Source organism: Schistocerca piceifrons, unplaced genomic scaffold, assembly GCF_021461385.2.
Source record: "Schistocerca piceifrons isolate TAMUIC-IGC-003096 unplaced genomic scaffold, iqSchPice1.1 HiC_scaffold_687, whole genome shotgun sequence".
Taxonomy (NCBI): Eukaryota; Metazoa; Arthropoda; class Insecta; order Orthoptera; family Acrididae; genus Schistocerca; species Schistocerca piceifrons.
In genome coordinates, this window is record NW_025728934.1 from 135,905 (window position 1) to 161,956 (window position 26,052).

General features: G+C 54.0%; 29 non-coding genes across 29 annotated transcripts; all 29 read left to right on the top strand.

The window, feature by feature from the left end:
- Positions 1-514: 514 nt before the first annotated feature.
- Trnah-gug lies at positions 515-586 on the top strand. Its single transcript has one exon. It is a non-coding gene; the product is annotated as a tRNA-His (tRNA).
- A 747-nt stretch (positions 587-1,333) lies between these two features.
- Positions 1,334-1,415, top strand: Trnal-uag. The gene has a single exon. It is a non-coding gene; the product is annotated as a tRNA-Leu (tRNA).
- Positions 1,416-2,308: 893 nt separating this feature from the next.
- Trnah-gug lies at positions 2,309-2,380 on the top strand. Its single transcript has one exon. It is a non-coding gene; the product is annotated as a tRNA-His (tRNA).
- Positions 2,381-3,127: 747 nt separating this feature from the next.
- Positions 3,128-3,209, top strand: Trnal-uag. Its single transcript has one exon. It is a non-coding gene; the product is annotated as a tRNA-Leu (tRNA).
- A 445-nt stretch (positions 3,210-3,654) lies between these two features.
- Positions 3,655-3,726, top strand: Trnae-cuc. Its single transcript has one exon. It is a non-coding gene; the product is annotated as a tRNA-Glu (tRNA).
- A 386-nt stretch (positions 3,727-4,112) lies between these two features.
- Positions 4,113-4,184, top strand: Trnah-gug. The gene has a single exon. It is a non-coding gene; the product is annotated as a tRNA-His (tRNA).
- Positions 4,185-5,907: 1,723 nt separating this feature from the next.
- Trnah-gug lies at positions 5,908-5,979 on the top strand. The gene has a single exon. It is a non-coding gene; the product is annotated as a tRNA-His (tRNA).
- A 1,723-nt stretch (positions 5,980-7,702) lies between these two features.
- Positions 7,703-7,774, top strand: Trnah-gug. The gene has a single exon. It is a non-coding gene; the product is annotated as a tRNA-His (tRNA).
- A 1,723-nt stretch (positions 7,775-9,497) lies between these two features.
- Positions 9,498-9,569, top strand: Trnah-gug. The gene has a single exon. It is a non-coding gene; the product is annotated as a tRNA-His (tRNA).
- A 747-nt stretch (positions 9,570-10,316) lies between these two features.
- On the top strand, positions 10,317-10,398 carry Trnal-uag. Its single transcript has one exon. It is a non-coding gene; the product is annotated as a tRNA-Leu (tRNA).
- Positions 10,399-10,843: 445 nt separating this feature from the next.
- On the top strand, positions 10,844-10,915 carry Trnae-cuc. Its single transcript has one exon. It is a non-coding gene; the product is annotated as a tRNA-Glu (tRNA).
- A 386-nt stretch (positions 10,916-11,301) lies between these two features.
- On the top strand, positions 11,302-11,373 carry Trnah-gug. Its single transcript has one exon. It is a non-coding gene; the product is annotated as a tRNA-His (tRNA).
- Positions 11,374-12,120: 747 nt separating this feature from the next.
- Positions 12,121-12,202, top strand: Trnal-uag. Its single transcript has one exon. It is a non-coding gene; the product is annotated as a tRNA-Leu (tRNA).
- A 445-nt stretch (positions 12,203-12,647) lies between these two features.
- On the top strand, positions 12,648-12,719 carry Trnae-cuc. Its single transcript has one exon. It is a non-coding gene; the product is annotated as a tRNA-Glu (tRNA).
- Positions 12,720-13,105: 386 nt separating this feature from the next.
- Positions 13,106-13,177, top strand: Trnah-gug. The gene has a single exon. It is a non-coding gene; the product is annotated as a tRNA-His (tRNA).
- A 1,722-nt stretch (positions 13,178-14,899) lies between these two features.
- Positions 14,900-14,971, top strand: Trnah-gug. Its single transcript has one exon. It is a non-coding gene; the product is annotated as a tRNA-His (tRNA).
- A 747-nt stretch (positions 14,972-15,718) lies between these two features.
- On the top strand, positions 15,719-15,800 carry Trnal-uag. Its single transcript has one exon. It is a non-coding gene; the product is annotated as a tRNA-Leu (tRNA).
- An 893-nt stretch (positions 15,801-16,693) lies between these two features.
- Positions 16,694-16,765, top strand: Trnah-gug. Its single transcript has one exon. It is a non-coding gene; the product is annotated as a tRNA-His (tRNA).
- A 747-nt stretch (positions 16,766-17,512) lies between these two features.
- Trnal-uag lies at positions 17,513-17,594 on the top strand. Its single transcript has one exon. It is a non-coding gene; the product is annotated as a tRNA-Leu (tRNA).
- Positions 17,595-18,039: 445 nt separating this feature from the next.
- Positions 18,040-18,111, top strand: Trnae-cuc. The gene has a single exon. It is a non-coding gene; the product is annotated as a tRNA-Glu (tRNA).
- A 386-nt stretch (positions 18,112-18,497) lies between these two features.
- Trnah-gug lies at positions 18,498-18,569 on the top strand. The gene has a single exon. It is a non-coding gene; the product is annotated as a tRNA-His (tRNA).
- Positions 18,570-20,291: 1,722 nt separating this feature from the next.
- On the top strand, positions 20,292-20,363 carry Trnah-gug. Its single transcript has one exon. It is a non-coding gene; the product is annotated as a tRNA-His (tRNA).
- Positions 20,364-21,110: 747 nt separating this feature from the next.
- Trnal-uag lies at positions 21,111-21,192 on the top strand. Its single transcript has one exon. It is a non-coding gene; the product is annotated as a tRNA-Leu (tRNA).
- A 445-nt stretch (positions 21,193-21,637) lies between these two features.
- On the top strand, positions 21,638-21,709 carry Trnae-cuc. The gene has a single exon. It is a non-coding gene; the product is annotated as a tRNA-Glu (tRNA).
- A 386-nt stretch (positions 21,710-22,095) lies between these two features.
- Trnah-gug lies at positions 22,096-22,167 on the top strand. Its single transcript has one exon. It is a non-coding gene; the product is annotated as a tRNA-His (tRNA).
- A 747-nt stretch (positions 22,168-22,914) lies between these two features.
- Trnal-uag lies at positions 22,915-22,996 on the top strand. The gene has a single exon. It is a non-coding gene; the product is annotated as a tRNA-Leu (tRNA).
- Positions 22,997-23,441: 445 nt separating this feature from the next.
- On the top strand, positions 23,442-23,513 carry Trnae-cuc. The gene has a single exon. It is a non-coding gene; the product is annotated as a tRNA-Glu (tRNA).
- Positions 23,514-23,899: 386 nt separating this feature from the next.
- Positions 23,900-23,971, top strand: Trnah-gug. The gene has a single exon. It is a non-coding gene; the product is annotated as a tRNA-His (tRNA).
- Positions 23,972-24,718: 747 nt separating this feature from the next.
- Positions 24,719-24,800, top strand: Trnal-uag. Its single transcript has one exon. It is a non-coding gene; the product is annotated as a tRNA-Leu (tRNA).
- The last annotated feature ends 1,252 nt before the right edge of the window (positions 24,801-26,052 follow it).

A 26,052-nucleotide genomic window follows, 5' to 3' on the forward strand; every position in this document is an offset into this window, starting at 1 on the left:
TTACAGTTGTCGTCAGTTAACCGTGGGCGGCTGCTGCGTTCGCTGGAAGGAGCACTGCCGTCGTTATCCGGTGTGGTCTAGTGGCTAGGGTACCTGGATCTCACCCAGGAGGCCACGCTTCGGTTCCCGATACCGGAATTGCGCGTTTTTGTAGCTCCTCTTATTCGACTTGACTCGACTGACGCTACGCTGACGCGTGCAGAAAGCTACGTTAAGTATGACTCGCGGCAACACCTGACGGCGAGAGAGATGCGGCGTCTATCCACTTGTTATCGAGCCACATACCGGTACCTGTAGTCAAGAGGCTTGGAGGACTGCAAGACATTGCCACGGAGGTGAATGCAGCTAACCACTGTAGTTAGAGTCCTGACAGCGCAGGCACGTTCATTTGCTCGTATACATGTGATGGAGACCGTGTCTGACACTGCTGTGGCGTACACCTTGGCCTAGGCTTTGCTGGGTATCGCCACTTGCATTGCAGCCAGCTGCCTTCGCGGGCGCCTCCGTGGCCATGGCCGTGATCGTCTAGTGGTTAGGACATTGCGTTGTGGCCGCAATAACCCAGGTTCGAATCCTGGTCACGGCAATTTTGAAAGTTTTGCCTTGCTGCCGTTGCAATGGCGAGTACTCGAAATGACAGTACTCTCTTGATTTTTTCACTCGTGTTCCGCAGGCCGCAGTTAGCACTACCACTTCATCCCCAACACGTAATGTTGCCTCCCAGAGCGCAGACGTCCGCTGCTCTCTGTAGTCGAAAAGGGCAGTCGTTTGAAGTGCGATGGATGAGCAGCCAGTCGCAGCAGAACAGGAAGCTGTGGCGTGCACTGTTTCTACAAATGCTAGGAACACTGGCGCACCAAGCAGCGCATGTAGCGTGGCCGAGCGCTTTAAGCCGCTGGTTTAAGGCACCAGTCTCTCTGTAGGCGCGGTTTCGAATCCCGTAGCTGCCGGGGGTTTTGATGTGATCGCGTTAACCTGCCGCTTTTCCTTCAAGTGTAACCTCCTTGAGCTCACATATGTTTGATACATGGAGCATTCTAACTCCGTCTGACAGTTACAGCTACGATACTTTAGTGGTTAAGGAAAGCCCAGGTTCGAAACCTGGTCACGGCACGAAAACGTCTCTTGACGCTGTCTCCTTAACTGCGACAGCTACAGACAAGTGGCGTCGCTACCTTACGGCGGGCACGGCTTTTTCTTGCGTTGGATGGCCTAAAGAGACGCTTCCAGTGGGAGAGCAGTGGAAATACATGGCACGGCGATTGCCAAGATACTTCCATTTCGAAGTGATCTTTGTAGTACAAACGAAACGTTTTGCCGCTGCTGATCCAACGGGAACATGGCCGAGCGGTCTAAGGCGCTGGTTTTAGGCACCAGTCTCTCCGGAGGCGTGGGTTCGAATCCCACCGTTGCCACTTTTTACGTCTCATTTTTGTGCCGTTGCGGTGTGTTCTCGTGGAGTAGGACGCAGCTCTTGTGACGCGCGTGTTGTGTAGGTAGCGTGGCCGAGCGGTCTAAGGCGCTGGTTTCAGGCACCATTCTCTTCGGAGGCGTGGGTTCCAATCCCACAGCTGCCGAACGTGTAATGTTTCCTGTGTCGAAGGCAGATGCACTCATTGCCCGCAAAGGAAACAACACAACAACGCGTGAGCGTCTGCTTGGTGAATTGTCGTAGAACAGTGCGTGGTGCAACGACAGGATTTGTAGGCACCTTTTGCTCTCATCATTGCTGGCGTTCGTCTCCACGAAATGCGTCCGGAGCACGCCGTTCTATAACGCGAGAGAGTGGATTTTTTACAGTTGTCGTCAGTTAACCGTGGGCGGCTGCTGCGTTCGCTGGAAGGAGCACTGCCGTCGTTATCCGGTGTGTTCTAGTGGCTAGGGTACCTGGATCTCACCCAGGAGGCCACGCTTCGGTTCCCGATACCGGAATTGCGCGTTTTTGTAGCTCCTCTTATTCGACTTGACTCGACTGACGCTACGCTGACGCGTGCAGAAAGCTACGTTAAGTATGACTCGCGGCAACACCTGACGGCGAGAGAGATGCGGCGTCTATCCACTTGTTATCGAGCCACATACCGGTACCTGTAGTCAAGAGGCTTGGAGGACTGCAAGACATTGCCACGGAGGTGAATGCAGCTAACCACTGTAGTTAGAGTCCTGACAGCACAGGCACGTTCATTTGCTCGTATACATGTGATGGAGACCGTGTCTGACACTGCTGTGGCGTACACCTTGGCCTAGGCTTTGCTGGGTATCGCCACTTGCATTGCAGCCAGCTGCCTTCGCGGGCGCCTCCGTGGCCATGGCCGTGATCGTCTAGTGGTTAGGACATTGCGTTGTGGCCGCAATAACCCAGGTTCGAATCCTGGTCACGGCAATTTTGAAAGTTTTGCCTTGCTGCCGTTGCAATGGCGAGTACTCGAAATGACAGTACTCTCTTGATTTTTTCACTCGTGTTCCGCAGGCCGCAGTTAGCACTACCACTTCATCCCCAACACGTAATGTCGCCTCCCAGAGCGCAGACGTCCGCTGCTCTCTGTAGTCGAAAAGGGCAGTCGTTTGAAGTGCGATGGATGAGCAGCCAGTCCCGGCAGAACAGGAAGCTGTGGCGTGCACTGTTTCTACAAATGCTAGGAACACTGGCGCACCAAGCAGCGCATGTAGCGTGGCCGAGCGCTTTAAGGCGCTGGTTTAAGGCACCAGTCTCTCTGTAGGCGCGGTTTCGAATCCCGTAGCTGCCGGGGGTTTTGATGTGATCGCGTTAACCTGCCGCTTTTCCTTCAAGTGTAACCTCCTTGAGCTCACATATGTTTGATACATGGAGCATTCTAACTCCGTCTGACAGTTACAGCTACGATACTTTAGTGGTTAAGGAAAGCCCAGGTTCGAAACCTGGTCACGGCACGAAAACGTCTCTTGACGCTGTCTCCTTAACTGCGACAGCTACAGACAAGTGGCGTCGCTACCATACGGCGGGCACGGCTTTTTCTTGCTGTGGATGGCCTAAAGAGACGCTTCCAGTGGGAGAGCAGTGGAAATACATGGCACGGCGATTGCCAAGATACTTCCATTTCGAAGTGATCTTTGTAGTACAAACGAAACGTTTTGCCGCTGCTGGTCCAACGGTAACGTGGCCGAGCGGTCTAAGGCGCTGGTTTTAGGCACCAGACTCTCCGGAGGCGTGGGTTCGAATCCCACCGTTGCCACTTTTTACGTCTCATTTTTGTGCCGTTGCGGTGTGTTCTCGTGGGGTAGGACGCAGCTCTTGTGACGCGCGTGTTGTGTAGGTAGCGTGCCCGAGCGGTCAAAGGCGCTGGTTTCAGGCACCATTCTCTTCGGAGGCGTGGGTTCCAATCCCACAGCTGCCGAACGTGTAATGTTTCCTGTGTCGAAGGCAGATGCACTCATTGCCCGCAAAGGAAACAACACAACAACGCGTGAGCGTCTGCTTGGTGAATTGTCGTAGAACAGTGCGTGGTGCAACGACAGGATTTGTAGGCACCTTTTGCTCTCATCATTGCTGGCGTTCGTCTCCACGAAATGCGTCCGGAGCACGCCGTTCTATAACGCGAGAGAGTGGATTTTTTACAGTTGTCGTCAGTTAACCGTGGGCGGCTGCTGCGTTCGCTGGAAAGAGCACTTCCGTCGTTATCCGGTTTGGTCTAGTGGCTAGGATACCTGGCTCTCAACGAGGAGGCCCGGGTTCGATTCCCGGTACCGGACTTGCGCGTTTTTCTTGCTCCTCCTATGCGACTTGTCTCGACTTTGCTCGACTGACGCTACGCTGACGCGTGCAGAAAGCTACGTTAAGTATGACTCGCGGCAACACCTGACGGCGAGAGAGATGCGGCGTCTATCCACTTGTTATCGAGCCACATACCGGTACCTGTAGTCAAGAGGCTTGGAGGACTGCAAGACATTGCCACGGAGGTGAATGCAGCTAACCACTGTAGTTAGAGTCCTGACAGCGCAGGCACGTTCATTTGCTCGTATACATGTGATGGAGACCGTGTCTGACACTGCTGTGGCGTACACCTTGGCCTAGGCTTTGCTGGGTATCGCCACTTGCATTGCAGCCAGCTGCCTTCGCGGGCGCCTCCGTGGCCATGGCCGTGATCGTCTAGTGGTTAGGACATTGCGTTGTGGCCGCAATAACCCAGGTTCGAATCCTGGTCACGGCAATTTTGAAAGTTTTGCCTTGCTGCCGTTGCAATGGCGAGTACTCGAAATGACAGTACTCTCTTGATTTTTTCACTCGTGTTCCGCAGGCCGCAGTTAGCACTACCACTTCATCCCCAACACGTAATGTCGCCTCCCAGAGCGCAGACGTCCGCTGCTCTCTGTAGTCGAAAAGGGCAGTCGTTTGAAGTGCGATGGATGAGCAGCCAGTCGCAGCAGAACAGGAAGCTGTGGCGTGCACTGTTTCTACAAATGCTAGGAACACTGGCGCACCAAGCAGCGCATGTAGCGTGGCCGAGCGCTTTAAGGCGCTGGTTTAAGGCACCAGTCTCTCTGTAGGCGCGGTTTCGAATCCCGTAGCTGCCGGGGGTTTTGATGTGATCGCGTTAACCTGCCGCTTTTCCTTCAAGTGTAACCTCCTTGAGCTCACATATGTTTGATACATGGAGCATTCTAACTCCGTCTGACAGTTACAGCTACGATACTTTAGTGGTTAAGGAAAGCCCAGGTTCGAAACCTGGTCACGGCACGAAAACGTCTCTTGACGCTGTCTCCTTAACTGCGACAGCTACAGACAAGTGGCGTCGCTACCATACGGCGGGCACGGCTTTTTCTTGCGTTGGATGGCCTAAAGAGACGCTTCCAGTGGGAGAGCAGTGGAAAGACATGGCACGGCGATTGCCAAGATACTTCCATTTCGAAGTGATCTTTGTAGTACAAAGGAAACGTTTTGCCGCTGCTGATCCAAACGGTAACGTGGCCGAGCGGTCTAAGGCGCTGGTTTTAGGCACCAGTCTCTCCGGAGGCATGGGTTCGAATCCCACCCTTGCCACTTTTTACGTCTCATTTTTGTGCCGTTGCGGTGTGTTCTCGTGGGGTAGGACGCAGCTCTTGTGACGCGCGTGTTGTGTAGGTAGCGTGGCCGACCGGTCTAAGGCGCTGGTTTCAGACACCATTCTCTTCGGAGGCGTGGGTTACAATCCCACAGCTGCCGAACGTGTAATGTTTCCTGTGTCGAAGGCAGATGCACTCATTGCCCGCAAAGGAAACAGCACAACAAGGCGTGAGCGTCTGCTTGGTGAATTGTCGTAGAACAGTGCGTGGTGCAACGACAGGATTTGTAGGCACCGTTTGCTCTCATCATTGCTGGCGTTCGTCTCCACGAAATGCGTCCGGAGCACGCCGTTCTATAACGCGAGAGAGTGGATTTTTTACAGTTGTCGTCAGTTAACCGTGGGCGGCTGCTGCGTTCGCTGGAAGGAGCACTGCCGTCGTTATCCGGTGTGGTCTAGTGGCTAGGGTACCTGGATCTCACCCAGGAGGCCACGCTTCGGTTCCCGATACCGGAATTGCGCGTTTTTGTAGCTCCTCTTATTCGACTTTACTCGACTGACGCTACGCTGACGCGTGCAGAAAGCTACGTTAAGTATGACTCGCGGCAACACCTGACGGCGAGAGAGATGCGGCGTCTATCCACTTGTTATCGAGCCACATACCGGTACCTGTAGTCAAGAGGCTTGGAGGACTGCAAGACATTGCCACGGAGGTGAATGCAGCTAACCACTGTAGTTAGAGTCCTGACAGCGCAGGCACGTTCATTTGCTCGTATACATGTGATGGAGACCGTGTCTGACACTGCTGTGGCGTACACCTTGGCCTAGGCTTTGCTGGGTATCGCCACTTGCATTGCAGCCAGCTGCCTTCGCGGGCGCCTCCGTGGCCATGGCCGTGATCGTCTAGTGGTTAGGACATTGCGTTGTGGCCGCAATAACCCAGGTTCGAATCCTGGTCACGGCAATTTTGAAAGTTTTGCCTTGCTGCCGTTGCAATGGCGAGTACTCGAAATGACAGTACTCTCTTGATTTTTTCACTCGTGTTCCGCAGGCCGCAGTTAGCACTACCACTTCATCCCCAACACGTAATGTCGCCTCCCAGAGCGCAGACGTCCGCTGCTCTCTGTAGTCGAAAAGGGCAGTCGTTTGAAGTGCGATGGATGAGCAGCCAGTCGCAGCAGAACAGGAAGCTGTGGCGTGCACTGTTTCTACAAATGCTAGGAACACTGGCGCACCAAGCAGCGCATGTAGCGTGGCCGAGCGCTTTAAGGCGCTGGTTTAAGGCACCAGTCTCTCTGTAGGCGCGGTTTCGAATCCCGTAGCTGCCGGGGGTTTTGATGTGATCGCGTTAACCTGCCGCTTTTCCTTCAAGTGTAACCTCCTTGAGCTCACATATGTTTGATACATGGAGCATTCTAACTCCGTCTGACAGTTACAGCTACGATACTTTAGTGGTTAAGGAAAGCCCAGGTTCGAAACCTGGTCACGGCACGAAAACGTCTCTTGACGCTGTCTCCTTAACTGCGACAGCTACAGACAAGTGGCGTCGCTACCATACGGCGGGCACGGCTTTTTCTTGCGTTGGATGGCCTAAAGAGACGCTTCCAGTGGGAGAGCAGTGGAAAGACATGGCACGGCGATTGCCAAGATACTTCCATTTCGAAGTGATCTTTGTAGTACAAAGGAAACGTTTTGCCGCTGCTGATCCAAACGGTAACGTGGCCGAGCGGTCTAAGGCGCTGGTTTTAGGCACCAGTCTCTCCGGAGGCATGGGTTCGAATCCCACCCTTGCCACTTTTTACGTCTCATTTTTGTGCCGTTGCGGTGTGTTCTCGTGGGGTAGGACGCAGCTCTTGTGACGCGCGTGTTGTGTAGGTAGCGTGGCCGACCGGTCTAAGGCGCTGGTTTCAGACACCATTCTCTTCGGAGGCGTGGGTTACAATCCCACAGCTGCCGAACGTGTAATGTTTCCTGTGTCGAAGGCAGATGCACTCATTGCCCGCAAAGGAAACAGCACAACAAGGCGTGAGCGTCTGCTTGGTGAATTGTCGTAGAACAGTGCGTGGTGCAACGACAGGATTTGTAGGCACCGTTTGCTCTCATCATTGCTGGCGTTCGTCTCCACGAAATGCGTCCGGAGCACGCCGTTCTATAACGCGAGAGAGTGGATTTTTTACAGTTGTCGTCAGTTAACCGTGGGCGGCTGCTGCGTTCGCTGGAAGGAGCACTGCCGTCGTTATCCGGTGTGGTCTAGTGGCTAGGGTACCTGGATCTCACCCAGGAGGCCACGCTTCGGTTCCCGATACCGGAATTGCGCGTTTTTGTAGCTCCTCTTATTCGACTTTACTCGACTGACGCTACGCTGACGCGTGCAGAAAGCTACGTTAAGTATGACTCGCGGCAACACCTGACGGCGAGAGAGATGCGGCGTCTATCCACTTGTTATCGAGCCACATACCGGTACCTGTAGTCAAGAGGCTTGGAGGACTGCAAGACATTGCCACGGAGGTGAATGCAGCTAACCACTGTAGTTAGAGTCCTGACAGCGCAGGCACGTTCATTTGCTCGTATACATGTGATGGAGACCGTGTCTGACACTGCTGTGGCGTACACCTTGGCCTAGGCTTTGCTGGGTATCGCCACTTGCATTGCAGCCAGCTGCCTTCGCGGGCGCCTCCGTGGCCATGGCCGTGATCGTCTAGTGGTTAGGACATTGCGTTGTGGCCGCAATAACCCAGGTTCGAATCCTGGTCACGGCAATTTTGAAAGTTTTGCCTTGCTGCCGTTGCAATGGCGAGTACTCGAAATGACAGTACTCTCTTGATTTTTTCACTCGTGTTCCGCAGGCCGCAGTTAGCACTACCACTTCATCCCCAACACGTAATGTCGCCTCCCAGAGCGCAGACGTCCGCTGCTCTCTGTAGTCGAAAAGGGCAGTCGTTTGAAGTGCGATGGATGAGCAGCCAGTCGCAGCAGAACAGGAAGCTGTGGCGTGCACTGTTTCTACAAATGCTAGGAACACTGGCGCACCAAGCAGCGCATGTAGCGTGGCCGAGCGCTTTAAGGCGCTGGTTTAAGGCACCAGTCTCTCTGTAGGCGCGGTTTCGAATCCCGTAGCTGCCGGGGGTTTTGATGTGATCGCGTTAACCTGCCGCTTTTCCTTCAAGTGTAACCTCCTTGAGCTCACATATGTTTGATACATGGAGCATTCTAACTCCGTCTGACAGTTACAGCTACGATACTTTAGTGGTTAAGGAAAGCCCAGGTTCGAAACCTGGTCACGGCACGAAAACGTCTCTTGACGCTGTCTCCTTAACTGCGACAGCTACAGACAAGTGGCGTCGCTACCATACGGCGGGCACGGCTTTTTCTTGCGTTGGATGGCCTAAAGAGACGCTTCCAGTGGGAGAGCAGTGGAAAGACATGGCACGGCGATTGCCAAGATACTTCCATTTCGAAGTGATCTTTGTAGTACAAAGGAAACGTTTTGCCGCTGCTGATCCAAACGGTAACGTGGCCGAGCGGTCTAAGGCGCTGGTTTTAGGCACCAGTCTCTCCGGAGGCATGGGTTCGAATCCCACCCTTGCCACTTTTTACGTCTCATTTTTGTGCCGTTGCGGTGTGTTCTCGTGGGGTAGGACGCAGCTCTTGTGACGCGCGTGTTGTGTAGGTAGCGTGGCCGACCGGTCTAAGGCGCTGGTTTCAGACACCATTCTCTTCGGAGGCGTGGGTTACAATCCCACAGCTGCCGAACGTGTAATGTTTCCTGTGTCGAAGGCAGATGCACTCATTGCCCGCAAAGGAAACAGCACAACAAGGCGTGAGCGTCTGCTTGGTGAATTGTCGTAGAACAGTGCGTGGTGCAACGACAGGATTTGTAGGCACCGTTTGCTCTCATCATTGCTGGCGTTCGTCTCCACGAAATGCGTCCGGAGCACGCCGTTCTATAACGCGAGAGAGTGGATTTTTTACAGTTGTCGTCAGTTAACCGTGGGCGGCTGCTGCGTTCGCTGGAAGGAGCACTGCCGTCGTTATCCGGTGTGGTCTAGTGGCTAGGGTACCTGGATCTCACCCAGGAGGCCACGCTTCGGTTCCCGATACCGGAATTGCGCGTTTTTGTAGCTCCTCTTATTCGACTTTACTCGACTGACGCTACGCTGACGCGTGCAGAAAGCTACGTTAAGTATGACTCGCGGCAACACCTGACGGCGAGAGAGATGCGGCGTCTATCCACTTGTTATCGAGCCACATACCGGTACCTGTAGTCAAGAGGCTTGGAGGACTGCAAGACATTGCCACGGAGGTGAATGCAGCTAACCACTGTAGTTAGAGTCCTGACAGCGCAGGCACGTTCATTTGCTCGTATACATGTGATGGAGACCGTGTCTGACACTGCTGTGGCGTACACCTTGGCCTAGGCTTTGCTGGGTATCGCCACTTGCATTGCAGCCAGCTGCCTTCGCGGGCGCCTCCGTGGCCATGGCCGTGATCGTCTAGTGGTTAGGACATTGCGTTGTGGCCGCAATAACCCAGGTTCGAATCCTGGTCACGGCAATTTTGAAAGTTTTGCCTTGCTGCCGTTGCAATGGCGAGTACTCGAAATGACAGTACTCTCTTGATTTTTTCACTCGTGTTCCGCAGGCCGCAGTTAGCACTACCACTTCATCCCCAACACGTAATGTCGCCTCCCAGAGCGCAGACGTCCGCTGCTCTCTGTAGTCGAAAAGGGCAGTCGTTTGAAGTGCGATGGATGAGCAGCCAGTCGCAGCAGAACAGGAAGCTGTGGCGTGCACTGTTTCTACAAATGCTAGGAACACTGGCGCACCAAGCAGCGCATGTAGCGTGGCCGAGCGCTTTAAGGCGCTGGTTTAAGGCACCAGTCTCTCTGTAGGCGCGGTTTCGAATCCCGTAGCTGCCGGGGGTTTTGATGTGATCGCGTTAACCTGCCGCTTTTCCTTCAAGTGTAACCTCCTTGAGCTCACATATGTTTGATACATGGAGCATTCTAACTCCGTCTGACAGTTACAGCTACGATACTTTAGTGGTTAAGGAAAGCCCAGGTTCGAAACCTGGTCACGGCACGAAAACGTCTCTTGACGCTGTCTCCTTAACTGCGACAGCTACAGACAAGTGGCGTCGCTACCATACGGCGGGCACGGCTTTTTCTTGCTGTGGATGGCCTAAAGAGACGCTTCCAGTGGGAGAGCAGTGGAAATACATGGCACGGCGATTGCCAAGATACTTCCATTTCGAAGTGATCTTTGTAGTACAAACGAAACGTTTTGCCGCTGCTGGTCCAACGGTAACGTGGCCGAGAGGTCTAAGGCGCTGGTTTTAGGCACCAGTCTCTCCGGAGGCGTGGGTTCGAATCCCACCGTTGCCACTTTTTACGTCTCATTTTTGTGCCGTTGCGGTGTGTTCTCGTGGGGTAGGACGCAGCTCTTGTGACGCGCGTGTTGTGTAGGTAGCGTGGCCGAGCGGTCTAAGGCGCTGGTTTCAGGCACCATTCTCTTCGGAGGCGTGGGTTCCAATCCCACAGCTGCCGAACGTGTAATGTTTCCTGTGTCGAAGGCAGATGCACTCATTGCCCGCAAAGGAAACAACACAACAACGCGTGAGCGTCTGCTTGGTGAATTGTCGTAGAACAGTGCGTGGTGCAACGACAGGATTTGTAGGCACCTTTTGCTCTCATCATTGCTGGCGTTCGTCTCCACGAAATGCGTCCGGAGCACGCCGTTCTATAACGCGAGAGAGTGGATTTTTTACAGTTGTCGTCACTTAACCGTGGGCGGCTGCTGCGTTCGCTGGAAAGAGCACTTCCGTCGTTATCCGGTTTGGTCTAGTGGCTAGGATACCTGGCTCTCAACGAGGAGGCCCGGGTTCGATTCCCGGTACCGGACTTGCGCGTTTTTCTTGCTCCTCCTATGCGACTTGTCTCGACTTTGCTCGACTGACGCTACGCTGACGCGTGCAGAAAGCTACGTTAAGTATGACTCGCGGCAACACCTGACGGCGAGAGAGATGCGGCGTCTATCCACTTGTTATCGAGCCACATACCGGTACCTGTAGTCAAGAGGCTTGGAGGACTGCAAGACATTGCCACGGAGGTGAATGCAGCTAACCACTGTAGTTAGAGTCCTGACAGCGCAGGCACGTTCATTTGCTCGTATACATGTGATGGAGACCGTGTCTGACACTGCTGTGGCGTACACCTTGGCCTAGGCTTTGCTGGGTATCGCCACTTGCATTGCAGCCAGCTGCCTTCGCGGGCGCCTCCGTGGCCATGGCCGTGATCGTCTAGTGGTTAGGACATTGCGTTGTGGCCGCAATAACCCAGGTTCGAATCCTGGTCACGGCAATTTTGAAAGTTTTGCCTTGCTGCCGTTGCAATGGCGAGTACTCGAAATGACAGTACTCTCTTGATTTTTTCACTCGTGTTCCGCAGGCCGCAGTTAGCACTACCACTTCATCCCCAACACGTAATGTCGCCTCCCAGAGCGCAGACGTCCGCTGCTCTCTGTAGTCGAAAAGGGCAGTCGTTTGAAGTGCGATGGATGAGCAGCCAGTCGCAGCAGAACAGGAAGCTGTGGCGTGCACTGTTTCTACAAATGCTAGGAACACTGGCGCACCAAGCAGCGCATGTAGCGTGGCCGAGCGCTTTAAGGCGCTGGTTTAAGGCACCAGTCTCTCTGTAGGCGCGGTTTCGAATCCCGTAGCTGCCGGGGGTTTTGATGTGATCGCGTTAACCTGCCGCTTTTCCTTCAAGTGTAACCTCCTTGAGCTCACATATGTTTGATACATGGAGCATTCTAACTCCGTCTGACAGTTACAGCTACGATACTTTAGTGGTTAAGGAAAGCCCAGGTTCGAAACCTGGTCACGGCACGAAAACGTCTCTTGACGCTGTCTCCTTAACTGCGACAGCTACAGACAAGTGGCGTCGCTACCATACGGCGGGCACGGCTTTTTCTTGCTGTGGATGGCCTAAAGAGACGCTTCCAGTGGGAGAGCAGTGGAAATACATGGCACGGCGATTGCCAAGATACTTCCATTTCGAAGTGATCTTTGTAGTACAAACGAAACGTTTTGCCGCTGCTGGTCCAACGGTAACGTGGCCGAGAGGTCTAAGGCGCTGGTTTTAGGCACCAGTCTCTCCGGAGGCGTGGGTTCGAATCCCACCGTTGCCACTTTTTACGTCTCATTTTTGTGCCGTTGCGGTGTGTTCTCGTGGGGTAGGACGCAGCTCTTGTGACGCGCGTGTTGTGTAGGTAGCGTGGCCGAGCGGTCTAAGGCGCTGGTTTCAGGCACCATTCTCTTCGGAGGCGTGGGTTCCAATCCCACAGCTGCCGAACGTGTAATGTTTCCTGTGTCGAAGGCAGATGCACTCATTGCCCGCAAAGGAAACAACACAACAACGCGTGAGCGTCTGCTTGGTGAATTGTCGTAGAACAGTGCGTGGTGCAACGACAGGATTTGTAGGCACCTTTTGCTCTCATCATTGCTGGCGTTCGTCTCCACGAAATGCGTCCGGAGCACGCCGTTCTATAACGCGAGAGAGTGGATTTTTTACAGTTGTCGTCACTTAACCGTGGGCGGCTGCTGCGTTCGCTGGAAAGAGCACTTCCGTCGTTATCCGGTTTGGTCTAGTGGCTAGGATACCTGGCTCTCAACGAGGAGGCCCGGGTTCGATTCCCGGTACCGGACTTGCGCGTTTTTCTTGCTCCTCCTATGCGACTTGTCTCGACTTTGCTCGACTGACGCTACGCTGACGCGTGCAGAAAGCTACGTTAAGTATGACTCGCGGCAACACCTGACGGCGAGAGAGATGCGGCGTCTATCCACTTGTTATCGAGCCACATACCGGTACCTGTAGTCAAGAGGCTTGGAGGACTGCAAGACATTGCCACGGAGGTGAATGCAGCTAACCACTGTAGTTAGAGTCCTGACAGCGCAGGCACGTTCATTTGCTCGTATACATGTGATGGAGACCGTGTCTGACACTGCTGTGGCGTACACCTTGGCCTAGGCTTTGCTGGGTATCGCCACTTGCATTGCAGCCAGCTGCCTTCGCGGGCGCCTCCGTGGCCATGGCCGTGATCGTCTAGTGGTTAGGACATTGCGTTGTGGCCGCAATAACCCACGTTCGAATCCTGGTCACGGCAATTTTGAAAGTTTTGCCTTGCTGCCGTTGCAATGGCGAGTACTCGAAATGACAGTACTCTCTTGATTTTTTCACTCGTGTTCCGCAGGCCGCAGTTAGCACTACCACTTCATCCCCAACACGTAATGTCGCCTCCCAGAGCGCAGACGTCCGCTGCTCTCTGTAGTCGAAAAGGGCAGTCGTTTGAAGTGCGATGGATGAGCAGCCAGTCGCAGCAGAACAGGAAGCTGTGGCGTGCACTGTTTCTACAAATGCTAGGAACACTGGCGCACCAAGCAGCGCATGTAGCGTGGCCGAGCGCTTTAAGGCGCTGGTTTAAGGCACCAGTCTCTCTGTAGGCGCGGTTTCGAATCCCGTAGCTGCCGGGGGTTTTGATGTGATCGCGTTAACCTGCCGCTTTTCCTTCAAGTGTAACCTCCTTGAGCTCACATATGTTTGATACATGGAGCATTCTAACTCCGTCTGACAGTTACAGCTACGATACTTTAGTGGTTAAGGAAAGCCCAGGTTCGAAACCTGGTCACGGCACGAAAACGTCTCTTGACGCTGTCTCCTTAACTGCGACAGCTACAGACAAGTGGCGTCGCTACCATACGGCGGGCACGGCTTTTTCTTGCGTTGGATGGCCTAAAGAGACGCTTCCAGTGGGAGAGCAGTGGAAAGACATGGCACGGCGATTGCCAAGATACTTCCATTTCGAAGTGATCTTTGTAGTACAAAGGAAACGTTTTGCCGCTGCTGATCCAACGGTAACGTGGCCGAGCGGTCTAAGGCGCTGGTTTTAGGCACCAGTCTCTCCGGAGGCATGGGTTCGAATCCCACCCTTGCCACTTTTTACGTCTCATTTTTGTGCCGTTGCGGTGTGTTCTCGTGGGGTAGGACGCAGCTCTTGTGACGCGCGTGTTGTGTAGGTAGCGTGGCCGACCGGTCTAAGGCGCTGGTTTCAGACACCATTCTCTTCGGAGGCGTGGGTTACAATCCCACAGCTGCCGAACGTGTAATGTTTCCTGTGTCGAAGGCAGATGCACTCATTGCCCGCAAAGGAAACAGCACAACAAGGCGTGAGCGTCTGCTTGGTGAATTGTCGTAGAACAGTGCGTGGTGCAACGACAGGATTTGTAGGCACCGTTTGCTCTCATCATTGCTGGCGTTCGTCTCCACGAAATGCGTCCGGAGCACGCCGTTCTATAACGCGAGAGAGTGGATTTTTTACAGTTGTCGTCAGTTAACCGTGGGCGGCTGCTGCGTTCGCTGGAAGGAGCACTGCCGTCGTTATCCGGTGTGGTCTAGTGGCTAGGGTACCTGGATCTCACCCAGGAGGCCACGCTTCGGTTCCCGATACCGGAATTGCGCGTTTTTGTAGCTCCTCTTATTCGACTTTACTCGACTGACGCTACGCTGACGCGTGCAGAAAGCTACGTTAAGTATGACTCGCGGCAACACCTGACGGCGAGAGAGATGCGGCGTCTATCCACTTGTTATCGAGCCACATACCGGTACCTGTAGTCAAGAGGCTTGGAGGACTGCAAGACATTGCCACGGAGGTGAATGCAGCTAACCACTGTAGTTAGAGTCCTGACAGCGCAGGCACGTTCATTTGCTCGTATACATGTGATGGAGACCGTGTCTGACACTGCTGTGGCGTACACCTTGGCCTAGGCTTTGCTGGGTATCGCCACTTGCATTGCAGCCAGCTGCCTTCGCGGGCGCCTCCGTGGCCATGGCCGTGATCGTCTAGTGGTTAGGACATTGCGTTGTGGCCGCAATAACCCAGGTTCGAATCCTGGTCACGGCAATTTTGAAAGTTTTGCCTTGCTGCCGTTGCAATGGCGAGTACTCGAAATGACAGTACTCTCTTGATTTTTTCACTCGTGTTCCGCAGGCCGCAGTTAGCACTACCACTTCATCCCCAACACGTAATGTCGCCTCCCAGAGCGCAGACGTCCGCTGCTCTCTGTAGTCGAAAAGGGCAGTCGTTTGAAGTGCGATGGATGAGCAGCCAGTCGCAGCAGAACAGGAAGCTGTGGCGTGCACTGTTTCTACAAATGCTAGGAACACTGGCGCACCAAGCAGCGCATGTAGCGTGGCCGAGCGCTTTAAGGCGCTGGTTTAAGGCACCAGTCTCTCTGTAGGCGCGGTTTCGAATCCCGTAGCTGCCGGGGGTTTTGATGTGATCGCGTTAACCTGCCGCTTTTCCTTCAAGTGTAACCTCCTTGAGCTCACATATGTTTGATACATGGAGCATTCTAACTCCGTCTGACAGTTACAGCTACGATACTTTAGTGGTTAAGGAAAGCCCAGGTTCGAAACCTGGTCACGGCACGAAAACGTCTCTTGACGCTGTCTCCTTAACTGCGACAGCTACAGACAAGTGGCGTCGCTACCATACGGCGGGCACGGCTTTTTCTTGCTGTGGATGGCCTAAAGAGACGCTTCCAGTGGGAGAGCAGTGGAAATACATGGCACGGCGATTGCCAAGATACTTCCATTTCGAAGTGATCTTTGTAGTACAAACGAAACGTTTTGCCGCTGCTGGTCCAACGGTAACGTGGCCGAGAGGTCTAAGGCGCTGGTTTTAGGCACCAGTCTCTCCGGAGGCGTGGGTTCGAATCCCACCGTTGCCACTTTTTACGTCTCATTTTTGTGCCGTTGCGGTGTGTTCTCGTGGGGTAGGACGCAGCTCTTGTGACGCGCGTGTTGTGTAGGTAGCGTGGCCGAGCGGTCTAAGGCGCTGGTTTCAGGCACCATTCTCTTCGGAGGCGTGGGTTCCAATCCCACAGCTGCCGAACGTGTAATGTTTCCTGTGTCGAAGGCAGATGCACTCATTGCCCGCAAAGGAAACAGCACAACAAGGCGTGAGCGTCTGCTTGGTGAATTGTCGTAGAACAGTGCGTGGTGCAACGACAGGATTTGTAGGCACCGTTTGCTCTCATCATTGCTGGCGTTCGTCTCCACGAAATGCGTCCGGAGCACGCCGTTCTATAACGCGAGAGAGTGGATTTTTTACAGTTGTCGTCAGTTAACCGTGGGCGGCTGCTGCGTTCGCTGGAAGGAGCACTGCCGTCGTTATCCGGTGTGGTCTAGTGGCTAGGGTACCTGGATCTCACCCAGGAGGCCACGCTTCGGTTCCCGATACCGGAATTGCGCGTTTTTGTAGCTCCTCTTATTCGACTTTACTCGACTGACGCTACGCTGACGCGTGCAGAAAGCTACGTTAAGTATGACTCGCGGCAACACCTGACGGCGAGAGAGATGCGGCGTCTATCCACTTGTTATCGAGCCACATACCGGTACCTGTAGTCAAGAGGCTTGGAGGACTGCAAGACATTGCCACGGAGGTGAATGCAGCTAACCACTGTAGTTAGAGTCCTGACAGCGCAGGCACGTTCATTTGCTCGTATACATGTGATGGAGACCGTGTCTGACACTGCTGTGGCGTACACCTTGGCCTAGGCTTTGCTGGGTATCGCCACTTGCATTGCAGCCAGCTGCCTTCGCGGGCGCCTCCGTGGCCATGGCCGTGATCGTCTAGTGGTTAGGACATTGCGTTGTGGCCGCAATAACCCAGGTTCGAATCCTGGTCACGGCAATTTTGAAAGTTTTGCCTTGCTGCCGTTGCAATGGCGAGTACTCGAAATGACAGTACTCTCTTGATTTTTTCACTCGTGTTCCGCAGGCCGCAGTTAGCACTACCACTTCATCCCCAACACGTAATGTCGCCTCCCAGAGCGCAGACGTCCGCTGCTCTCTGTAGTCGAAAAGGGCAGTCGTTTGAAGTGCGATGGATGAGCAGCCAGTCGCAGCAGAACAGGAAGCTGTGGCGTGCACTGTTTCTACAAATGCTAGGAACACTGGCGCACCAAGCAGCGCATGTAGCGTGGCCGAGCGCTTTAAGGCGCTGGTTTAAGGCACCAGTCTCTCTGTAGGCGCGGTTTCGAATCCCGTAGCTGCCGGGGGTTTTGATGTGATCGCGTTAACCTGCCGCTTTTCCTTCAAGTGTAACCTCCTTGAGCTCACATATGTTTGATACATGGAGCATTCTAACTCCGTCTGACAGTTACAGCTACGATACTTTAGTGGTTAAGGAAAGCCCAGGTTCGAAACCTGGTCACGGCACGAAAACGTCTCTTGACGCTGTCTCCTTAACTGCGACAGCTACAGACAAGTGGCGTCGCTACCATACGGCGGGCACGGCTTTTTCTTGCTGTGGATGGCCTAAAGAGACGCTTCCAGTGGGAGAGCAGTGGAAATACATGGCACGGCGATTGCCAAGATACTTCCATTTCGAAGTGATCTTTGTAGTACAAACGAAACGTTTTGCCGCTGCTGGTCCAACGGTAACGTGGCCGAGAGGTCTAAGGCGCTGGTTTTAGGCACCAGTCTCTCCGGAGGCGTGGGTTCGAATCCCACCGTTGGCACTTTTTACGTCTCATTTTTGTGCCGTTGCGGTGTGTTCTCGTGGGGTAGGACGCAGCTCTTGTGACGCGCGTGTTGTGTAGGTAGCGTGGCCGAGCGGTCTAAGGCGCTGGTTTCAGGCACCATTCTCTTCGGAGGCGTGGGTTCCAATCCCACAGCTGCCGAACGTGTAATGTTTCCTGTGTCGAAGGCAGATGCACTCATTGCCCGCAAAGGAAACAACACAACAACGCGTGAGCGTCTGCTTGGTGAATTGTCGTAGAACAGTGCGTGGTGCAACGACAGGATTTGTAGGCACCTTTTGCTCTCATCATTGCTGGCGTTCGTCTCCACGAAATGCGTCCGGAGCACGCCGTTCTATAACGCGAGAGAGTGGATTTTTTACAGTTGTCGTCAGTTAACCGTGGGCGGCTGCTGCGTTCGCTGGAAAGAGCACTTCCGTCGTTATCCGGTTTGGTCTAGTGGCTAGGATACCTGGCTCTCAACGAGGAGGCCCGGGTTCGATTCCCGGTACCGGACTTGCGCGTTTTTCTTGCTCCTCCTATGCGACTTGTCTCGACTTTGCTCGACTGACGCTACGCTGACGCGTGCAGAAAGCTACGTTAAGTATGACTCGCGGCAACACCTGACGGCGAGAGAGATGCGGCGTCTATCCACTTGTTATCGAGCCACATACCGGTACCTGTAGTCAAGAGGCTTGGAGGACTGCAAGACATTGCCACGGAGGTGAATGCAGCTAACCACTGTAGTTAGAGTCCTGACAGCGCAGGCACGTTCATTTGCTCGTATACATGTGATGGAGACCGTGTCTGACACTGCTGTGGCGTACACCTTGGCCTAGGCTTTGCTGGGTATCGCCACTTGCATTGCAGCCAGCTGCCTTCGCGGGCGCCTCCGTGGCCATGGCCGTGATCGTCTAGTGGTTAGGACATTGCGTTGTGGCCGCAATAACCCAGGTTCGAATCCTGGTCACGGCAATTTTGAAAGTTTTGCCTTGCTGCCGTTGCAATGGCGAGTACTCGAAATGACAGTACTCTCTTGATTTTTTCACTCGTGTTCCGCAGGCCGCAGTTAGCACTACCACTTCATCCCCAACACGTAATGTCGCCTCCCAGAGCGCAGACGTCCGCTGCTCTCTGTAGTCGAAAAGGGCAGTCGTTTGAAGTGCGATGGATGAGCAGCCAGTCGCAGCAGAACAGGAAGCTGTGGCGTGCACTGTTTCTACAAATGCTAGGAACACTGGCGCACCAAGCAGCGCATGTAGCGTGGCCGAGCGCTTTAAGGCGCTGGTTTAAGGCACCAGTCTCTCTGTAGGCGCGGTTTCGAATCCCGTAGCTGCCGGGGGTTTTGATGTGATCGCGTTAACCTGCCGCTTTTCCTTCAAGTGTAACCTCCTTGAGCTCACATATGTTTGATACATGGAGCATTCTAACTCCGTCTGACAGTTACAGCTACGATACTTTAGTGGTTAAGGAAAGCCCAGGTTCGAAACCTGGTCACGGCACGAAAACGTCTCTTGACGCTGTCTCCTTAACTGCGACAGCTACAGACAAGTGGCGTCGCTACCATACGGCGGGCACGGCTTTTTCTTGCGTTGGATGGCCTAAAGAGACGCTTCCAGTGGGAGAGCAGTGGAAAGACATGGCACGGCGATTGCCAAGATACTTCCATTTCGAAGTGATCTTTGTAGTACAAAGGAAACGTTTTGCCGCTGCTGATCCAACGGTAACGTGGCCGAGCGGTCTAAGGCGCTGGTTTTAGGCACCAGTCTCTCCGGAGGCATGGGTTCGAATCCCACCCTTGCCACTTTTTACGTCTCATTTTTGTGCCGTTGCGGTGTGTTCTCGTGGGGTAGGACGCAGCTCTTGTGACGCGCGTGTTGTGTAGGTAGCGTGGCCGAGCGGTCTAAGGCGCTGGTTTCAGACACCATTCTCTTCGGAGGCGTGGGTTACAATCCCACAGCTGCCGAACGTGTAATGTTTCCTGTGTCGAAGGCAGATGCACTCATTGCCCGCAAAGGAAACAGCACAACAAGGCGTGAGCGTCTGCTTGGTGAATTGTCGTAGAACAGTGCGTGGTGCAACGACAGGATTTGTAGGCACCGTTTGCTCTCATCATTGCTGGCGTTCGTCTCCACGAAATGCGTCCGGAGCACGCCGTTCTATAACGCGAGAGAGTGGATTTTTTACAGTTGTCGTCAGTTAACCGTGGGCGGCTGCTGCGTTCGCTGGAAGGAGCACTGCCGTCGTTATCCGGTGTGGTCTAGTGGCTAGGGTACCTGGATCTCACCCAGGAGGCCACGCTTCGGTTCCCGATACCGGAATTGCGCGTTTTTGTAGCTCCTCTTATTCGACTTTACTCGACTGACGCTACGCTGACGCGTGCAGAAAGCTACGTTAAGTATGACTCGCGGCAACACCTGACGGCGAGAGAGATGCGGCGTCTATCCACTTGTTATCGAGCCACATACCGGTACCTGTAGTCAAGAGGCTTGGAGGACTGCAAGACATTGCCACGGAGGTGAATGCAGCTAACCACTGTAGTTAGAGTCCTGACAGCGCAGGCACGTTCATTTGCTCGTATACATGTGATGGAGACCGTGTCTGACACTGCTGTGGCGTACACCTTGGCCTAGGCTTTGCTGGGTATCGCCACTTGCATTGCAGCCAGCTGCCTTCGCGGGCGCCTCCGTGGCCATGGCCGTGATCGTCTAGTGGTTAGGACATTGCGTTGTGGCCGCAATAACCCAGGTTCGAATCCTGGTCACGGCAATTTTGAAAGTTTTGCCTTGCTGCCGTTGCAATGGCGAGTACTCGAAATGACAGTACTCTCTTGATTTTTTCACTCGTGTTCCGCAGGCCGCAGTTAGCACTACCACTTCATCCCCAACACGTAATGTCGCCTCCCAGAGCGCAGACGTCCGCTGCTCTCTGTAGTCGAAAAGGGCAGTCGTTTGAAGTGCGATGGATGAGCAGCCAGTCGCAGCAGAACAGGAAGCTGTGGCGTGCACTGTTTCTACAAATGCTAGGAACACTGGCGCACCAAGCAGCGCATGTAGCGTGGCCGAGCGCTTTAAGGCGCTGGTTTAAGGCACCAGTCTCTCTGTAGGCGCGGTTTCGAATCCCGTAGCTGCCGGGGGTTTTGATGTGATCGCGTTAACCTGCCGCTTTTCCTTCAAGTGTAACCTCCTTGAGCTCACATATGTTTGATACATGGAGCATTCTAACTCCGTCTGACAGTTACAGCTACGATACTTTAGTGGTTAAGGAAAGCCCAGGTTCGAAACCTGGTCACGGCACGAAAACGTCTCTTGACGCTGTCTCCTTAACTGCGACAGCTACAGACAAGTGGCGTCGCTACCATACGGCGGGCACGGCTTTTTCTTGCTGTGGATGGCCTAAAGAGACGCTTCCAGTGGGAGAGCAGTGGAAATACATGGCACGGCGATTGCCAAGATACTTCCATTTCGAAGTGATCTTTGTAGTACAAACGAAACGTTTTGCCGCTGCTGGTCCAACGGTAACGTGGCCGAGAGGTCTAAGGCGCTGGTTTTAGGCACCAGTCTCTCCGGAGGCGTGGGTTCGAATCCCACCGTTGCCACTTTTTACGTCTCATTTTTGTGCCGTTGCGGTGTGTTCTCGTGGGGTAGGACGCAGCTCTTGTGACGCGCGTGTTGTGTAGGTAGCGTGGCCGAGCGGTCTAAGGCGCTGGTTTCAGGCACCATTCTCTTCGGAGGCGTGGGTTCCAATCCCACAGCTGCCGAACGTGTAATGTTTCCTGTGTCGAAGGCAGATGCACTCATTGCCCGCAAAGGAAACAACACAACAACGCGTGAGCGTCTGCTTGGTGAATTGTCGTAGAACAGTGCGTGGTGCAACGACAGGATTTGTAGGCACCTTTTGCTCTCATCATTGCTGGCGTTCGTCTCCACGAAATGCGTCCCGAGCACGCCGTTCTATAACGCGAGAGAGTGGATTTTTTACAGTTGTCGTCAGTTAACCGTGGGCGGCTGCTGCGTTCGCTGGAAAGAGCACTTCCGTCGTTATCCGGTTTGGTCTAGTGGCTAGGATACCTGGCTCTCAACGAGGAGGCCCGGGTTCGATTCCCGGTACCGGACTTGCGCGTTTTTCTTGCTCCTCCTATGCGACTTGTCTCGACTTTGCTCGACTGACGCTACGCTGACGCGTGCAGAAAGCTACGTTAAGTATGACTCGCGGCAACACCTGACGGCGAGAGAGATGCGGCGTCTACCCACTTGTTATCGAGCCACATACCGGTACCTGTAGTCAAGAGGCTTGGAGGACTGCAAGACATTGCCACGGAGGTGAATGCAGCTAACCACTGTAGTTAGAGTCCTGACAGCGCAGGCACGTTCATTTGCTCGTATACATGTGATGGAGACCGTGTCTGACACTGCTGTGGCGTACACCTTGGCCTAGGCTTTGCTGGGTATCGCCACTTGCATTGCAGCCAGCTGCCTTCGCGGGCGCCTCCGTGGCCATGGCCGTGATCGTCTAGTGGTTAGGACATTGCGTTGTGGCCGCAATAACCCAGGTTCGAATCCTGGTCACGGCAATTTTGAAAGTTTTGCCTTGCTGCCGTTGCAATGGCGAGTACTCGAAATGACAGTACTCTCTTGATTTTTTCACTCGTGTTCCGCAGGCCGCAGTTAGCACTACCACTTCATCCCCAACACGTAATGTCGCCTCCCAGAGCGCAGACGTCCGCTGCTCTCTGTAGTCGAAAAGGGCAGTCGTTTGAAGTGCGATGGATGAGCAGCCAGTCGCAGCAGAACAGGAAGCTGTGGCGTGCACTGTTTCTACAAATGCTAGGAACACTGGCGCACCAAGCAGCGCATGTAGCGTGGCCGAGCGCTTTAAGGCGCTGGTTTAAGGCACCAGTCTCTCTGTAGGCGCGGTTTCGAATCCCGTAGCTGCCGGGGGTTTTGATGTGATCGCGTTAACCTGCCGCTTTTCCTTCAAGTGTAACCTCCTTGAGCTCACATATGTTTGATACATGGAGCATTCTAACTCCGTCTGACAGTTACAGCTACGATACTTTAGTGGTTAAGGAAAGCCCAGGTTCGAAACCTGGTCACGGCACGAAAACGTCTCTTGACGCTGTCTCCTTAACTGCGACAGCTACAGACAAGTGGCGTCGCTACCATACGGCGGGCACGGCTTTTTCTTGCTGTGGATGGCCTAAAGAGACGCTTCCAGTGGGAGAGCAGTGGAAATACATGGCACGGCGATTGCCAAGATACTTCCATTTCGAAGTGATCTTTGTAGTACAAACGAAACGTTTTGCCGCTGCTGGTCCAACGGTAACGTGGCCGAGAGGTCTAAGGCGCTGGTTTTAGGCACCAGTCTCTCCGGAGGCGTGGGTTCGAATCCCACCGTTGGCACTTTTTACGTCTCATTTTTGTGCCGTTGCGGTGTGTTCTCGTGGGGTAGGATGCAGCTCTTGTGACGCGCGTGTTGTGTAGGTAGCGTGGCCGAGCGGTCTAAGGCGCTGGTTTCAGGCACCATTCTCTTCGGAGGCGTGGGTTCCAATCCCACAGCTGCCGAACGTGTAATGTTTCCTGTGTCGAAGGCAGATGCACTCATTGCCCGCAAAGGAAACAACACAACAACGCGTGAGCGTCTGCTTGGTGAATTGTCGTAGAACAGTGCGTGGTGCAACGACAGGATTTGTAGGCACCTTTTGCTCTCATCATTGCTGGCGTTCGTCTCCACGAAATGCGTCCGGAGCACGCCGTTCTATAACGCGAGAGAGTGGATTTTTTACAGTTGTCGTCAGTTAACCGTGGGCGGCTGCTGCGTTCGCTGGAAAGAGCACTTCCGTCGTTATCCGGTTTGGTCTAGTGGCTAGGATACCTGGCTCTCAACGAGGAGGCCCGGGTTCGATTCCCGGTACCGGACTTGCGCGTTTTTCTTGCTCCTCCTATGCGACTTGTCTCGACTTTGCTCGACTGACGCTACGCTGACGCGTGCAGAAAGCTACGTTAAGTATGACTCGCGGCAACACCTGACGGCGAGAGAGATGCGGCGTCTATCCACTTGTTATCGAGCCACATACCGGTACCTGTAGTCAAGAGGCTTGGAGGACTGCAAGACATTGCCACGGAGGTGAATGCAGCTAACCACTGTAGTTAGAGTCCTGACAGCGCAGGCACGTTCATTTGCTCGTATACATGTGATGGAGACCGTGTCTGACACTGCTGTGGCGTACACCTTGGCCTAGGCTTTGCTGGGTATCGCCACTTGCATTGCAGCCAGCTGCCTTCGCGGGCGCCTCCGTGGCCATGGCCGTGATCGTCTAGTGGTTAGGACATTGCGTTGTGGCCGCAATAACCCAGGTTCGAATCCTGGTCACGGCAATTTTGAAAGTTTTGCCTTGCTGCCGTTGCAATGGCGAGTACTCGAAATGACAGTACTCTCTTGATTTTTTCACTCGTGTTCCGCAGGCCGCAGTTAGCACTACCACTTCATCCCCAACACGTAATGTCGCCTCCCAGAGCGCAGACGTCCGCTGCTCTCTGTAGTCGAAAAGGGCAGTCGTTTGAAGTGCGATGGATGAGCAGCCAGTCGCAGCAGAACAGGAAGCTGTGGCGTGCACTGTTTCTACAAATGCTAGGAACACTGGCGCACCAAGCAGCGCATGTAGCGTGGCCGAGCGCTTTAAGGCGCTGGTTTAAGGCACCAGTCTCTCTGTAGGCGCGGTTTCGAATCCCGTAGCTGCCGGGGGTTTTGATGTGATCGCGTTAACCTGCCGCTTTTCCTTCAAGTGTAACCTCCTTGAGCTCACATATGTTTGATACATGGAGCATTCTAACTCCGTCTGACAGTTACAGCTACGATACTTTAGTGGTTAAGGAAAGCCCAGGTTCGAAACCTGGTCACGGCACGAAAACGTCTCTTGACGCTGTCTCCTTAACTGCGACAGCTACAGACAAGTGGCGTCGCTACCATACGGCGGGCACGGCTTTTTCTTGCTGTGGATGGCCTAAAGAGACGCTTCCAGTGGGAGAGCAGTGGAAATACATGGCACGGCGATTGCCAAGATACTTCCATTTCGAAGTGATCTTTGTAGTACAAACGAAACGTTTTGCCGCTGCTGGTCCAACGGTAACGTGGCCGAGAGGTCTAAGGCGCTGGTTTTAGGCACCAGTCTCTCCGGAGGCGTGGGTTCGAATCCCACCGTTGCCACTTTTTACGTCTCATTTTTGTGCCGTTGCGGTGTGTTCTCGTGGGGTAGGACGCAGCTCTTGTGACGCGCGTGTTGTGTAGGTAGCGTGGCCGAGCGGTCTAAGGCGCTGGTTTCAGGCACCATTCTCTTCGGAGGCGTGGGTTCCAATCCCACAGCTGCCGAACGTGTAATGTTTCCTGTGTCGAAGGCAGATGCACTCATTGCCCGCAAAGGAAACAACACAACAACGCGTGAGCGTCTGCTTGGTGAATTGTCGTAGAACAGTGCGTGGTGCAACGACAGGATTTGTAGGCACCTTTTGCTCTCATCATTGCTGGCGTTCGTCTCCACGAAATGCGTCCGGAGCACGCCGTTCTATAACGCGAGAGAGTGGATTTTTTACAGTTGTCGTCAGTTAACCGTGGGCGGCTGCTGCGTTCGCTGGAAAGAGCACTGCCGTCGTTATCCGGTGTGGTCTAGTGGCTAGGGTACCTGGATCTCACCCAGGAGGCCCGGCTTCGATTCCCGGTAGCGGAATTGCGCGTTTTTGTTGCGCCTCTTATTCGACTTGACTCGACTGACGCTACGCTGACGCGTGCAGAAAGCTACGTTAAGTATGACTCGCGGCAACACCTAACGGCGAGAGAGATGGGGCGTCTATCCACTTGTTATCGAGCCACATACCGGTACCTGTAGTCAAGAGGCTTGGAGGACTGCAAGACATTGCCACGGAGGTGAATGCAGCTAACCACTGTAGTTAGAGTCCTGACAGCGCAGGCACGTTCATTTGCTCGTATACATGTGATGGAGTCCGTGTCTGACACTGCTGTGGCGTACACCTTGGCCTAGGCTTTGCTGGGTATCGCCACTTGCATTGCAGCCAGCTGCCTTCGCGGGCGCCTCCGTGGCCATGGCCGTGATCGTCTAGTGGTTAGGACATTGCGTTGTGGCCGCAATTAGCACTACCACTTCATCCCCAACACGTAATGTCGCCTCCCAGAGCGCAGACGTCCGCTGCTCTCTGTAGTCGAAAAGGGCAGTCGGTTGAAGTGCGATGGATGAGCAGCCAGTCCCAGCAGAACAGGAAGCTGTGGCGTGCACTGTTTCTACAAATGCTAGGAACACGGGCGCACCAAGCAGCGCATGTAGCGTGGCCGAGCGCTTTAAGGCGCTGGTTTAAGGCACCAGTCTCTCTGTAGGCGCGGTTTCGAATCCCGTAGCTGCCGGGGGTTTTGATGTGATCGCGTTAACCTGCCGCTTTTCCTTCAAGTG